Genomic DNA, 18,938 nt, shown 5'->3' on the forward strand with positions numbered 1-18,938 from the left:
TATTTTATGTACAGTATGTAATATATATTTGTTGAAATTTATATTTTATGTACAGTATATAATGCATATTTAGTGTTCTTTCATACTTTATGTACAGTATATAATACATAGTTTGTGAAATTTGATATTTTATGTACACTATATAATATATATTTAGTGTTCTTTCATACTTTCTGTACAGTATATAATACATATTTTGTGTAATTTGATATTTTATGTACAGTATATTATATATTTTTTGAAGTTTGATATTTTATGTACAGTATAAACTATATATTTTGTGAAATGTGATATTTCGTGTACAGTATATAATATATATGTAGTGTACTTTCATATTTTATGTATAGTATATAATACATATTTGGTTAAATTAGATATTTAATGTACAGTATATAATACATATTTAGTGTTCTTTCATACTTTATGTACAGTATATAATACATATTTTGTGTAATTTGATATTTTATGTACAGTATATTTTATATTTTTTGAAGTTTGGTATTTTATGTACAGTAAAAACTATGTATTTGGTGAACTGGGATATTTCGTGTACAGTATATAATATATATGTAGTGTACTGTCATATTTTATGTATAGTATATAATACATATTTGGTGAAGTTTGATATTTTGTGTACAGTATATAATATATATTTGGTGAAATTTGATATTTTATGTACAGTATGTAATATATATTTGGTGAAATTTGATATTTTATGTACAGTATATAATATATATATAGTGTTCTTTCATACTTTTTGTACAGAGTATAATACATATTTTGTGAAATTTCATATTTCATATACGTCATATAACATATATGGAGAAATTTGATATTTTATATACAGTATATAATATACATGTAGTGTACTTTCATATTTCATGTATAGTATTTAATACATATTAGGTGAAATTTGATATTTTATGTACAGTATATAATATATATTTGGTGAAATTTGATATTTTACAGACAGTATGTAATACATATTTGGTGAAATTTGATATTTTTTGTACAGTATATAAAATATATTTAGTGTTCTTTCATACTTTCTGTACAGTATATAATACATATTTTGTGTAATTTGATATTTTATGTACAGTATATTATATATTTTTTGAATTTTGATATTTTATGTACAGTGTAAACTATTTATTTGGTGAAATGTGATATTTCGTGTACAGTGTATAATATATAAGTAGTGTACTTTCATATTTTATGTATAGTATATAATACATATTTGGTGAAATTTGATATTTTATGTACAGTATATAATATATATCTGGTGAAATTTGATATTTTATGTACAGTATGTAATATATATTTGTTGAAATTTATATTTTATGTACAGTATATAATGCATATTTAGTGTTCTTTCATACTTTATGTACAGTATATAATACATAGTTTGTGAAATTTGATATTTTATGTACTGTATATAATATATATTTAGTGTTCTTTCATACTTTCTGTACAGTATATAATACATATTTTGTGTAATTTGATATTTCATGTACAGTATATTATATATTTTTTGAAGTTTGATATTTTATGTACAGTATAAACTATATATTTTGTGAAATGTGATATTTCATGTACAGTATATAATATATATGTAGTGTACTTTCATATTTTATGTATAGTATATAATACATATTTGGTTAAATTAGATATTTAATGTACAGTATATAATACATATTTAGTGTTCTTTCATACTTTATGTACAGTATATAATACATATTTTGTGTAATTTGATATTTTATGTACAGTATATTTTATATTTTTTGAAGTTTGATATTTTATGTACAGTAAAAACTATGTATTTGGTGAACTGTGATATTTCGTGTACAGTATATAATATATATGTAGTGTACTGTCATATTTTATGTATAGTATATAATATATATTTGGTGAAGTTTGATTTTTTGTGTACAGTATATAATATATATTTGGTGAAATTTGATATTTTATGTACAGTATGTAATATATATTTGGTGAAATTTGATATTTTATGTACAGTATATAATATATATATAGTGTTCTTTCATACTTTTTGTACAGAGTATAATACATATTTTGTGAAATTTCATATTTTATATACGTCATATAACATATATGGAGAAATTTGATATTTTATATACAGTATATAATATACATGTAGTGTACTTTCATATTTCATGTATAGTATTTAATACATATTAGGTGAAATTTGATATTTTATGTTCAGTATATAATATATATTTGGTTAAATTTGATATTTTACAGACAGTATGTAATATATATTTGGTGAAATTTGATATTTTTTGTACAGTATATAATATATATTTAGTGTTCTTTCATACTTTCTGTACAGTATATAATACATATTTTGTGTAATTTGATATTTTATGTACAGTATATTATATATTTTTTGAAGTTTGATATTTTATGTACAGTATAAACTATATATTTGGTGAAATGTGATATTTCATGTACAGTGTATAATATATATGTAGTGTACTTTCATGTTTTATGTATAGTATATAATACATATTTGTTGAAATTTTATATTTTATGTACAGTATATAATATATATTTGGTGAAATTTGATATTTTATGTACAGTATTTAATACATATTTGGTGAAATTTGATATTTTATGTACAGTATATAATATATATTTAGTGTTCTTTCATACTTTATGTACAGTACATAATACATAGTTTGTGAAATTTGATATTTTATGTACAGTATATAATATATATTTAGTGTTCTTTCAGACTTTATGTACAGTATATAATACATATTTTGTGTAATTTGATATTTTATGTACAGTATATTATATATTTTTTGAATTTTGATATTTTATGTACAGTATAAACTATATATTTGTTGAAATGTGATATTTCGTGTACTGTATATAATATATAAGTAGAGTACTTTCATATTTTATGTATAGTATATAATACATATTTGGTGAAATTTGATATTTTATGTACAGTATATAATATATATCTGGTGTAATTTGATATTTTATGTACAGTATGTAATATATATTTGTTGAAATTTATATTTTATGTACAGTATATAATGCATATTTAGTGTTCTTTCATACTTTATGTACAGTATATAATACATAGTTTGTGAAATTTGATATTTTATGTACACTATATAATATATATTTAGTGTTCTTTCATACTTTCTGTACAGTATATAATACATATTTTGTGTAATTTGATATTTTATGTACAGTATATTATATATTTTTTGAAGTTTGATATTTTATGTACAGTATAAACTATATATTTTGTGAAATGTGATATTTCGTGTACAGTATATAATATATATGTAGTGTACTTTCATATTTTATGTATAGTATATAATACATATTTGGTTAAATTAGATATTTAATGTACAGTATATAATACATATTTAGTGTTCTTTCATACTTTATGTACAGTATATAATACATATTTTGTGTAATTTGATATTTTATGTACAGTATATTTTATATTTTTTGAAGTTTGGTATTTTATGTACAGTAAAAACTATGTATTTGGTGAACTGGGATATTTCGTGTACAGTATATAATATATATGTAGTGTACTGTCATATTTTATGTATAGTATATAATACATATTTGGTGAAGTTTGATATTTTGTGTACAGTATATAATATATATTTGGTGAAATTTGATATTTTATGTACAGTATGTAATATATATTTGGTGAAATTTGATATTTTATGTACAGTATATAATATATATATAGTGTTCTTTCATACTTTTTGTACAGAGTATAATACATATTTTGTGAAATTTCATATTTTATATACGTCATATAACATATATGGAGAAATTTGATATTTTATATACAGTATATAATATACATGTAGTGTACTTTCATATTTCATGTATAGTATTTAATACATATTAGGTGAAATTTGATATTTTATGTACAGTATATAATATATATTTGGTGAAATTTCATATTTTACAGACAGTATGTAATACATATTTGGTGAAATTTGATATTTTTTGTACAGTATATAAAATATATTTAGTGTTCTTTCATACTTTCTGTACAGCATATAATAAATATTTTGTGTAATTTGATATTTTATGTACAGTATATTATATATTTTTTGAATTTTGATATTTTATGTACAGTGTAAACTATTTATTTGGTGAAATGTGATATTTCGTGTACAGTGTATAATATATAAGTAGTGTACTTTCATATTTTATGTATAGTATATAATACATATTTGGTGAAATTTGATATTTTATGTACAGTATATAATATATATCTGGTGAAATTTGATATTTTATGTACAGTATGTAATATATATTTGTTGAAATTTATATTTTATGTACAGTATATAATGCATATTTAGTGTTCTTTCATACTTTATGTACAGTATATAATACATAGTTTGTGAAATTTGATATTTTATGTACTGTATATAATATATATTTAGTGTTCTTTCATACTTTCTGTACAGTATATAATACATATTTTGTGTAATTTGATATTTTATGTACAGTATATTATATATTTTTTGAAGTTTGATATTTTATGTACAGTATAAACTATATATTTTGTGAAATGTGATATTTCGTGTACAGTATATAATATATATGTAGTGTACTTTCATATTTTATGTATAGTATATAATACATATTTGGTTAAATTAGATATTTAATGTACAGTGTATAATACATATTTAGTGTTCTTTCATACTTTATGTACAGTATATAATACATATTTTGTGTAATTTGATATTTTATGTACAGTATATTTTATATTTTTTGAAGTTTGGTATTTTATGTACAGTAAAAACTATGTATTTGGTGAACTGGGATATTTCGTGTACAGTATATAATATATATGTAGTGTACTGTCATATTTTATGTATAGTATATAATACATATTTGGTGAAGTTTGATATTTTGTGTACAGTATATAATATATATTTGGTGAAATTTGATATTTTATGTACAGTATGTAATATATATTTGGTGAAATTTGATATTTTATGTACAGTATATAATATATATATAGTGTTCTTTCATACTTTTTGTACAGAGTATAATACATATTTTGTGAAATTTCATATTTTATATACGTCATATAACATATATGGAGAAATTTGATATTTTATATACAGTATATAATATACATGTAGTGTACTTTCATATTTCATGTATAGTATTTAATACATATTAGGTGAAATTTGATATTTTATGTACAGTATATAATATATATTTGGTGAAATTTGATATTTTACAGACAGTATGTAATACATATTTGGTGAAATTTGATATTTTTTGTACAGTATATAAAATATATTTAGTGTTCTTTCATACTTTCTGTACAGTATATAATACATATTTTGTGTAATTTGATATTTTATGTACAGTATATTATATATTTTTTGAATTTTGATATTTTATGTACAGTGTAAACTATTTATTTGGTGAAATGTGATATTTCGTGTACAGTGTATAATATATAAGTAGTGTACTTTCATATTTTATGTATAGTATATAATACATATTTGGTGAAATTTGATATTTTATGTACAGTATATAATATATATCTGGTGAAATTTGATATTTTATGTACAGTATGTAATATATATTTGTTGAAATTTATATTTTATGTACAGTATATAATGCATATTTAGTGTTCTTTCATACTTTATGTACAGTATATAATACATAGTTTGTGAAATTTGATATTTTATGTACTGTATATAATATATATTTAGTGTTCTTTCATGCTTTCTGTACAGTATATAATACATATTTTGTGTAATTTGATATTTCATGTACAGTATATTATATATTTTTTGAAGTTTGATATTTTATGTACAGTATAAACTATATATTTTGTGAAATGTGATATTTCGTGTACAGTATATAATATATATGTAGTGTACTTTCATATTTTATGTATAGTATATAATACATATTTGGTTAAATTAGATATTTAATGTACAGTATATAATACATATTTAGTGTTCTTTCATACTTTATGTACAGTATATAATACATATTTTGTGTAATTTGATATTTTATGTACAGTATATTTTATATTTTTTGAAGTTTGATATTTTATGTACAGTAAAAACTATGTATTTGGTGAACTGTGATATTTCGTGTACAGTATATAATATATATGTAGTGTACTGACATATTTTATGTATAGTATATAATATATATTTGGTGAAGTTTGATATTTTGTGTACAGTATATAATATATATTTGGTGAAATTTGATATTTTATGTACAGTATGTAATATATATTTGGTGAAATTTGATATTTTATGTACAGTATATAATATATATATAGTGTTCTTTCATACTTTTTGTACAGAGTATAATACATATTTTGTGAAATTTCATATTTTATATACGTCATATAACATATATGGAGAAATTTGATATTTTATATACAGTATATAATATACATGTAGTGTACTTTCATATTTCATGTATACTATTTAATACATATTAGGTGAAATTTGATATTTTATGTTCAGTATATAATATATATTTGGTGAAATTTGATATTTTACAGACAGTATGTAATATATATTTGGTGAAATTTGATATTTTTTGTACAGTATATAATATATATTTAGTGTTCTTTCATACTTTCTGTACAGTATATAATACATATTTTGTGTAATTTGATATTTTATGTACAGTATATTATATATTTTTTGAAGTTTGATATTTTATGTACAGTATAAACTATATATTTGGTGAAATGTGATATTTCATGTACAGTGTATAATATATATGTAGTGTACTTTCATGTTTTATGTATAGTATATAATACATATTTGTTGAAATTTTATATTTTATGTACAGTATATAATATATATTTGGTGAAATTTGATATTTTATGTACAGTATTTAATACATATTTGGTGAAATTTGATATTTTATGTACAGTATATAATATATATTTAGTGTTCTTTCATACTTTATGTACAGTATATAATACATATTTTGTGTAATTTGATATTTTATGTACAGTATATTATATATTTTTTGAATTTTGATATTTTATGTACAGAGTAAACTATATATTTGGTGAAATGTGATATTTCGTGTACAGTATATAATATATCAGTAGTGTACTTTCATATTTTATGTATAGTATATAATACATATTTGGTGAAATTTGATATTTTATGTACAGTATATAATATATATCTGGTGAAATTTGATATTTTATGTACAGTATGTAATATATATTTGTTGAAATTTATATTTTATGTACAGTATATAATGCTTATTTAGTGTTCTTTCATACTTTATGTACAGTATATAATACATAGTTTGTGAAATTTGATATTTTATGTACAGTATATAATATATATTTAGTGTTCTTTCATACTTTCTGTACAGTATATAATACATATTTTGTGTAATTTGATATTTTATGTACAGTATATTATATATTTTTTGAAGTTTGATATTTTATGTACAGTATAAACTATATATTTTGTGAAATGTGATATTTCATGTACAGTATATAATATATATGTAGTGTACTTTCATATTTTATGTATAGTATATAATACATATTTGGTGAAATTAGATATTTAATGTACAGTATATAATACATATTTAGTGTTCTTTCATACTTTATGTACAGTATATAATACATATTTTGTGTAATTTGATATTTTATGTACAGTATATTTTATATTTTTTGAAGTTTGATATTTTATGTATAGTAAAAACTATGTATTTGGTGAACTGTGATATTTCGTGTACAGTATATAATATATATGTAGTGTACTGTCATATTTTATGTATAGTATATAATACATATTTGGTGAAGTTTGATATTTTGTGTACAGTATATAATATATATTTGGTGAAATTTGATATTTTATGTACAGTATGTAATATATATTTGGTGAAATTTCATATTTTATGTACAGTATATAATATATATATAGTGTTCTTTCATACTTTTTGTACAGAGTATAATACATATTTTGTGAAATTTCATATTTTATATACGTCATATAACATATATGGAGAAATTTGATATTTTATATACAGTATATAATATATATGTAGTGTACTTTCATATTTCATGGAGAAATTTGATATTTTATATACAGTATATAATATACATGTAGTGTACTTTCATATTTCATGTATAGTATTTAATACATATTAGGTGAAATTTGATATTTTATGTACAGTAAATAATATATATTTGGTGAAATTTGATATTTTTTGTACAGTATATAATATATATTTAGTGTTCTTTCATACTTTCTGTACAGTATATAATACATATTTTGTGTAATTTGCTATTTTATGTACAGTATATTATATATTTTTTGAAGTTTGATATTTTATGTACAGTATAAACTATATATTTGGTGAAATGTGATATTTCATGTACAGTGTATAATATATATGTAGTGTACTTTCATGTTTTATGTATAGTATATAATACATATTTGGTGAAATTTTATATTTTATGTACAGTATATAATATATATTTGGTGAAATTTGATATTTTATGTACAGTATTTAATACATATTTGGTGAAATTTGGTATTTTATGTACAGTATATAATATATATTTAGTGTTCTTTCATACTTTATGTATAGTACATAATACATAGTTTGTGAAATTTGATATTTTATGTACAGTATATAATGTATATTTGGTGTAATTTGATATTAAACATACAGAATGTAATATATATTTGTTGAAATTTGATATTTTATTTACAGTATATAATATATATTTAGTGTTCTTTCATACTTTATGTACAGTATATAATACATATGTTGTGTAATTTTATATTTTATGTACAGTGTATTATATATTTCTTGAAGTTTGATATTTTATGTACAGTATATACTATATATTTTGTGAAATGTGATATTTCGTGTACAGTATATAATATATATGTAGTGTACTGTCATATTTTATGTATAGTACATAATACATATTTGGTGAAATTTGATATTTTATGTACAGTATATAATATATATTTGGTGAAATTTGATATTTTATGTACAGTATGTAATATATATTTGTTGAAATTTATATTTTATGTACAGTATATAATATATATTTAGTGTTCTTTCATACTTTATGTACAGTATATAATACATAGTTTGTGAAATTTGATATTTTATGTATGTTATGTAATATCTATGGTGAAATTTGATATCTTATGTACAGTATATAATATATATGTAGTGTACTTTCATATTTTATGTATAGTATATAATACATATTTGGTGATATTTGATATTTTATGTACAGTATATAATATATATTTGGTGAAATTTGATATTTTACATAAAGTATGTAATACATACTTGGTGAAATTTGATATTTTATGTACAGTATATAATATATATTTAGTGTTCTTTCAGACTTTATGTACAGTATATAATACATATTTTGTGTAATTTGATATTTTATGTACAGTATATTATATATTTTTTGAATTTTGATATTTTATGTACAGTATAAACTATATATTTGGTGAAATGTGATATTTCGTGTACAGTATATAATATATAAGTAGTGTATTTTCATATTTTATTTATAGTATATAATACATATTTGGTGAAATTTGATATTTTATGTACAGTATATAATATATATCTGGTGAAATTTGATATTTTATGTACAGTATGTAATATATATTTGTTGAAATTTATATTTTATGTACAGTATATAATGCATATTTAGTGTTCTTTCATACTTTATGTACAGTATATAATACATAGTTTGTGAAATTTGATATTTTATGTACAGTATATTTTATATTTTTTGAAGTTTGATATTTTATGTACAGTAAAAACTATGTATTTGGTGAACTGTGATATTTCGTGTACAGTATATAATATATATGTAGTGTACTGTCATATTTTATGTATAGTATGTAATACATATTTGGTTAAATTAGATATTTAATGTACAGTATATAATACATATTTAGTGTTCTTTCATACTTTATGTACAGTATATAATACATAGTTTGTGAAATTTGATATTTTATGTATGTTATATAATATCTATGGTGAAATTTGATATCTTATGTACAGTATATAATATATATGTAGTGTACTTTCATATTTTATGTATAGTATATAATACATATTTGGTGATATTTGATATTTTATGTACAGTATATAATATATATTTGGTGAAATTTGATATTTTACATAAAGTATGTAATACATATTTGGTGAAATTTGATATTTTATGTACAGTATATAATATATATTTAGTGTTCTTTCAGACTTTATGTACAGTATATAATACATATTTTGTGTAATTTGATATTTTATGTACAGTATATTATATATTTTTTGAATTTTGATATTTTATGTTCAGTATAAACTATATATTTGGTGAAATGTGATATTTCGTGTACAGTATATAATATATAAGTAGTGTACTTTCATATTTTATGTATAGTATATAATACATATTTGGTGAAATTTGATACTTTATGTACAGTATATAATATATATCTGGTGAAATTTGATATTTTATGTACAGTATGTAATATATATTTGTTGAAATTTATATTTTATGTACAGTATATAATGCATATTTAGTGTTCTTTCATACTTTATGTACAGTATATAATACATAGTTTGTGAAATTTGATATTTTATGTACAGTATATAATATATATTTAGTGTTCTTTCATACTTTCTGTACAGTATATAATACATATTTTGTGTAATTTGATATTTTATGTACAGTATATTATATATTTTTTGAAGTTTGATATTTTATGTACAGTATAAACTATATATTTTGTGAAATGTGATATTTCGTGTACAGTATATAATATATATGTAGTGTACTTTCATATTTTATGTATAGTATATAATACATATTTGGTTAAATTAGATATTTAATGTACAGTATATAATACATATTTAGTGTTCTTTCATACTTTATGTACAGTATATAATACATATTTTGTGTAATTTGATATTTTATGTACAGTATATTTTATATTTTTTGAAGTTTGATATTTTATGTACAGCAAAAACTATGTATTTGGTGAACTGTGATATTTCGTGTACAGTATATAATATATATGTAGTGTACTGTCATATTTTATGTATAGTATATAATACATATTTGGTGAAGTTTGATATTTTGTGTACAGTATATAATATATATTTGGTGAAATTTGATATTTTATGTACAGTATGTAATATATATTTGGTGAAATTTGATATTTTATGTACAGTATATAATATATATATAGTGTTCTTTCATACTTTTTGTACAGAGTATAATACATATTTTGTGAAATTTCATATTTTATATACGTCATATAACATATATGGAGAAATTTGATATTTTATATACAGTATATAATATATATGTAGTGTACTTTCATATTTCATGTATAGTATTTAATACATATTAGGTGAAATTTGATATTTTATGTACAGTATATAATATATATTTGGTGAAATTTGATATTTTACAGACAGTATGTAATATATATTTGGTGAAATTTGATATTTTTTGTACAGTATATAATATATATTTAGTGTTCTTTCATACTTTCTGTACAGTATATAATACATATTTTGTGTAATTTGATATTTTATGTACAGTATATTATATATTTTTTGAAGTTTGATATTTTATGTACAGTATAAACTATATATTTGGTGAAATGTGATATTTCATGTACATTGTATAATATATATGTAGTGTACTTTCATGTTTTATGTATAGTATATAATACATATTTGGTGAAATTTTATATTTTATGTACAGTATATAATATATATTTGGTGAAATTTGATATTTTATGTACAGTATTTAATACATATTTGCTGAAATTTGATATTTTATGTACAGTATATAATATATATTTAGTGTTCTTTCATACTTTATGTACAGTACATAATACATAGTTTGTGAAATTTGATATTTTATGTACAGTATATAATGTATATTTGGTGAAATTTGATATTAAACATACAGAATGTAATATATATTTGTTGAAATTTGATATTTTATTTACAGTATATAATATATATTTAGTGTTCTTTCATACTTTATGTACAGTATATAATACATATGTTGTGTAATTTGATATTTTATTTACAGTATATTATATATTTTTTGAAGTTTGATATTTTATGTACAGTATAAACTATATATTTTGTGAAATGTGATATTTCGTGTACAGTATATAATATATATGTAGTGTACTGTCATATTTTATGTATAGTATATAATAAATATTTGGTGAAATTTGATATTTTATGTACAGTATATAATATATATTTGGTGAAATTTGATATTTTATGTACAGTATGTAATATATATTTGTTGAAATTTATATTTTATGTACAGTATATAATATATATTTAGTGTTCTTTCATACTTTATGTACAGTATATAATACATAGTTTGTGAAATTTGATATTTTATGTATGTTATATAATATCTATGGTGAAATTTGATATCTTATGTACAGTATATAATATATATGTAGTGTACTTTCATATTTTATGTATAGTATATAATACATATTTGGTGATATTTGATATTTTATGTACAGTATATAATATATATTTGGTGAAATTTGATATTTTACATAAAGTATGTAATACATATTTGGTGAAATTTGATATTTTATGTACAGTATATAATATATATTTAGTGTTCTTTCAGACTTTATGTACAGTATATAATACATATTTTGTGTAATTTGATATTTTATGTACAGTATATTATATATTTTTTGAATTTTGATATTTTATGTACAGTATAAACTATATATTTGGTGAAATGTGATATTTCGTGTACAGTATATAATATATAAGTAGTGTACTTTCATATTTTATGTATAGTATATAATACATATTTGGTGAAATTTGATATTTTATGTACAGTATATAATATATATCTGGTGAAATTTGATATTTTATGTACAGTATGTAATATATATTTGTTGAAATTTATATTTTATGTACAGTATATAATGCATATTTAGTGTTCTTTCATACTTTATGTACAGTATATAATACATAGTTTGTGAAATTTGATATTTTATGTACAGTATATTTTATATTTTTTGAAGTTTGATATTTTATGTACAGTAAAAACTATGTATTTGGTGAACTGTGATATTTCGTGTACAGTATATAATATATATGTAGTGTACTTTCATATTTTATGTATAGTATGTAATACATATTTGGTTAAATTAGATATTTAATGTACAGTATATAATACATATTTAGTGTTCTTTCATACTTTATGTACAGTATATAATACATAGTTTGTGAAATTTGATATTTTATGTATGTTATATAATATCTATGGTGAAATTTGATATCTTATGTACAGTATATAATATATATGTAGTGTACTTTCATATTTTATGTATAGTATATAATACATATTTGGTGATATTTGATATTTTATGTACAGTATATAATATATATTTGGTGAAATTTGATATTTTACATAAAGTATGTAATACATATTTGGTGAAATTTGATATTTTATGTACAGTATATAATATATATTTAGTGTTCTTTCAGACTTTATGTACAGTATATAATACATATTTTGTGTAATTTGATATTTTATGTACAGTATATTATATATTTTTTGAATTTTGATATTTTATGTTCAGTATAAACTATATATTTGGTGAAATGTGATATTTCGTGTACAGTATATAATATATAAGTAGTGTACTTTCATATTTTATGTATAGTATATAATACATATTTGGTGAAATTTGATACTTTATGTACAGTATATAATATATATCTGGTGAAATTTGATATTTTATGTACAGTATGTAATATATATTTGTTGAAATTTATATTTTATGTACAGTATATAATGCATATTTAGTGTTCTTTCATACTTTATGTACAGTATATAATACATAGTTTGTGAAATTTGATATTTTATGTATGTTATATAATATCTATGGTGAAATTTGATATCTTATGTACAGTATATAATATATATGTAGTGTACTTTCATATTTTATGTATAGTATATAATACATATTTGGTGATATTTGATATTTTATGTACAGTATATAATATATATTTGGTGAAATTTGATATTTTACATAAAGTATGTAATACATATTTGGTGAAATTTGATATTTTATGTACAGTATATAATATATATTTAGTGTTCTTTCAGACTTTATGTACAGTATATAATACATATTTTGTGTAATTTGATATTTTATGTACAGTATATTATATATTTTTTGAATTTTGATATTTTATGTAGAGTATAAACTATATATTTGGTGAAATGTGATATTTCGTGTACAGTATATAATATATAAGTAGTGTACTTTCATATTTTATGTATAGTATATAATACATATTTGGTGAAATTTGATATTTTATGTACAGTATATAATATATATCTGGTGAAATTTGATATTTTATGTACAGTATGTAATATATATTTGTTGAAATTTATATTTTATGTACAGTATATAATGCATATTTAGTGTTCTTTCATACTTTATGTACAGTATATAATACATAGTTTGTGAAATTTGATATTTTATGTACAGAATATAATATATATTTAGTGTTCTTTCATACTTTCTGAACAGTATATAATACATATTTTGTGTAATTTGATATTTTATGTACAGTATATTATATATTTTTTGAATTTTGATATTTTATGTACAGTATAAACTATATATTTGGTGAAATGTGATATTTCGTGTACAGTATATAATATATAAGTAGTGTACTTTCATATTTTATGTATAGTATATAATACATATTTGGTGAAATTTGATATTTTATGTACAGTATATAATATATATCTGGTGAAATTTGATATTTTATGTACAGTATGTATTATATATTTGTTGAAATTTATATTTTATGTACAGTATATAATGCATATTTAGTGTTCTTTCATACTTTATGTACAGTATATAATACATAGTTTGTGAAATTTGATATTTTATGTACAGTATATTTTATATTTTTTGAAGTTTGATATTTTATGTACAGTAAAAACTATGTATTTGGTGAACTGTGATATTTCGTGTACAGTATATAATATATATGTAGTGTACTTTCATATTTTATGTATAGTATGTAATACATATTTGGTTAAATTAGATATTTAATGTACAGTATATAATACATATTTAGTGTTCTTTCATACTTTATGTACAGTATATAATACATAGTTTGTGAAATTTGATATTTTATGTATGTTATATAATATCTATGGTGAAATTTGATATCTTATGTACAGTATATAATATATATGTAGTGTACTTTCATATTTTATGTATAGTATATAATACATATTTGGTGATATTTGATATTTTATGTACAGTATATAATATATATTTGGTGAAATTTGATATTTTACATAAAGTATGTAATACATATTTGGTGAAATTTGATATTTTATGTACAGTATATAATATATATTTAGTGTTCTTTCAGACTTTATGTACAGTATATAATACATATTTTGTGTAATTTGATATTTTATGTACAGTATATTATATATTTTTTGAATTTTGATATTTTATGTTCAGTATAAACTATATATTTGGTGAAATGTGATATTTCGTGTACAGTATATAATATATAAGTAGTGTACTTTCATATTTTATGTATAGTATATAATACATATTTGGTGAAATTTGATACTTTATGTACAGTATATAATATATATCTGGTGAAATTTGATATTTTATGTACAGTATGTAATATATATTTGTTGAAATTTATATTTTATGTACAGTATATAATGCATATTTAGTGTTCTTTCATACTTTATGTACAGTATATAATACATAGTTTGTGAAATTTGATATTTTATGTATGTTATATAATATCTATGGTGAAATTTGATATCTTATGTACAGTATATAATATATATGTAGTGTACTTTCATATTTTATGTATAGTATATAATACATATTTGGTGATATTTGATATTTTATGTACAGTATATAATATATATTTGGTGAAATTTGATATTTTACATAAAGTATGTAATACATATTTGGTGAAATTTGATATTTTATGTACAGTATATAATATATATTTAGTGTTCTTTCAGACTTTATGTACAGTATATAATACATATTTTGTGTAATTTGATATTTTATGTACAGTATATTATATATTTTTTGAATTTTGATATTTTATGTAGAGTATAAACTATATATTTGGTGAAATGTGATATTTCGTGTACAGTATATAATATATAAGTAGTGTACTTTCATATTTTATGTATAGTATATAATACATATTTGGTGAAATTTGATATTTTATGTACAGTATATAATATATATCTGGTGAAATTTGATATTTTATGTACAGTCTGTAATATATATTTGTTGAAATTTATATTTTATGTACAGTATATAATGCATATTTAGTGTTCTTTCATACTTTATGTACAGTATATAATACATAGTTTGTGAAATTTGATATTTTATGTACAGAATATAATATATATTTAGTGTTCTTTCATACTTTCTGAACAGTATATAATACATATTTTGTGTAATTTGATATTTTATGTACAGTATATTATATATTTTTTGAAGTTTGATATTTTATGTACAGTATAAACTACATATTTTGTGAAATGTGATATTTCGTGTACAGTATATAATATATATGTAGTGTACTTTCATATTTTATGTATAGTATATAATACATATTTGGTTAAATTAGATATTTAATGTACAGTATATAATACATATTTAGTGTTCTTTCATACTTTATGTACAGTATATAATACATATTTTGTGTAATTTGATATTTTATGTACAGTATATTTTATATTTTTTGAAGTTTGATATTTTATGTACAGTAAAAACTATGTATTTGGTGAACTGTGATATTTCTTGTACAGTATATAATATATATGTTGTGTACTGTCATATTTTATGTATAGTATATAATACATATTTGGTGAAGTTTGATATTTTGTGTACAGTATATAATATATATTTGGTGAAATTTGATATTTTATGTACAGTATGTAATATATATTTGGTGAAATTTGATATTTTATGTACAGTATATAATATATATATAGTGTTCTTTCATACTTTTTGTACAGAGTATAATACATATGTTGTGAAATTTCATATTTTATATACGTCATATAACATATATGGAGAAATTTGATATTTTATATACAGTATATAATATACATGTAGTGTACTTTCATATTTCATGTATAGTATTTAATACATATTAGGTGAAATTTGATATTTTATGTACAGTATATAATATATATTTGGTGAAATTTGATATTTTACAGACAGTATGTAATATATATTTGGTGAAATTTGATATTTTTTGTACAGTATATAATATATATTTAGTGTTCTTTCATACTTTCTGTACAGTATATAATACATATTTTGTGTAATTTGATATTTTATGTACAGTATATTATATATTTTTTGAAGTTTGATATTTTATGTACAGTATAAACTATATATTTGGTGAAATGTGATATTTCATGTACAGTGTATAATATATATGTAGTGTACTTTCATGTTTTATGTATAGTATATAATACATATTTGGTGAAATTTTGTATTTTATGTACAGTATATAATATATATTTGGTGAAATTTGATATTTTATGTACAGTATTTAATACATATTTGGTGAAATTTGATATTTTATGTACAGTATATAATATATATTTAGTGTTCTTTCATACTTTATGTACAGTACATAATACATAGTTTGTGAAATTTGATATTTTATGTATAGTATATAATGTATATTTGGTGAAATTTGATATTAAACATACAGAATGTAATATATATTTGTTGAAATTTGATATTTTATTTACAGTATATAATATATATTTAGTGTTCTTTCATACTTTATGTACAGTATATAATACATATGTTGTGTAATTTGATATTTTATTTACAGTATATTATATATTTTTTGAAGTTTGATATTTTATGTACAGTATAAACTATATATTTTGTGAAATGTGATATTTCGTGTACAGTATATAATATATATGTAGTGTACTGTCATATTTTATGTATAGTATATAATAAATATTTGGTGAAATTTGATATTTTATGTACAGTATATAATATATATTTGGTGAAATTTGATATTTTATGTACAGTATGTAATATATATTTGTAGAAATTTATATTTTATGTACAGTATATAATATATATTTAGTGTTCTTTCATACTTTATGTACAGTATATAATACATAGTTTGTGAAATTTGATATTTTATGTATGTTATATAATATCTATGGTGAAATTTGATATCTTATGTACAGTATATAATATATATGTAGTGTACTTTCATATTTTATGTATAGTATATAATACATATTTGGTGATATTTGATATTTTATGTACAGTATATAATATATATTTGGTGAAATTTGATATTTTACATAAAGTATGTAATACATATTTGGTGAAATTTGATATTTTTTGTACAGTATATAATATATATTTAGTGTTCTTTCAGACTTTATGTACAGTATATAATACATATTTTGTGTAATTTGATATTTCATGTACAGTATATTATATATTTTTTGAATTTTGATATTTTATGTACAGTATAAACTATATATTTGGTGAAATGTGATATTTCGTGTACAGTATATAATATATAAGTAGTGTACTTTCATATTTTATGTATAGTATATAATACATATTTGGTGAAATTTGATATTTTATGTACAGTATATAATATATATCTGGTGAAATTTGATATTTTATGTACCGTATGTAATATATATTTGTTGAAATTTATATTTTATGTACAGTATATAATGCATATTTAGTGTTCTTTCATAATTTATGTACAGTATATAATACATAGTTTGTGAAATTTGATATTTTATGTACAGTATATAATAT

The sequence above is a fragment of the Gorilla gorilla genome, chromosome Y (genome assembly GCF_029281585.2).
Source record: "Gorilla gorilla gorilla isolate KB3781 chromosome Y, NHGRI_mGorGor1-v2.1_pri, whole genome shotgun sequence".
NCBI lineage: Eukaryota > Metazoa > Chordata > Mammalia > Primates > Hominidae > Gorilla > Gorilla gorilla.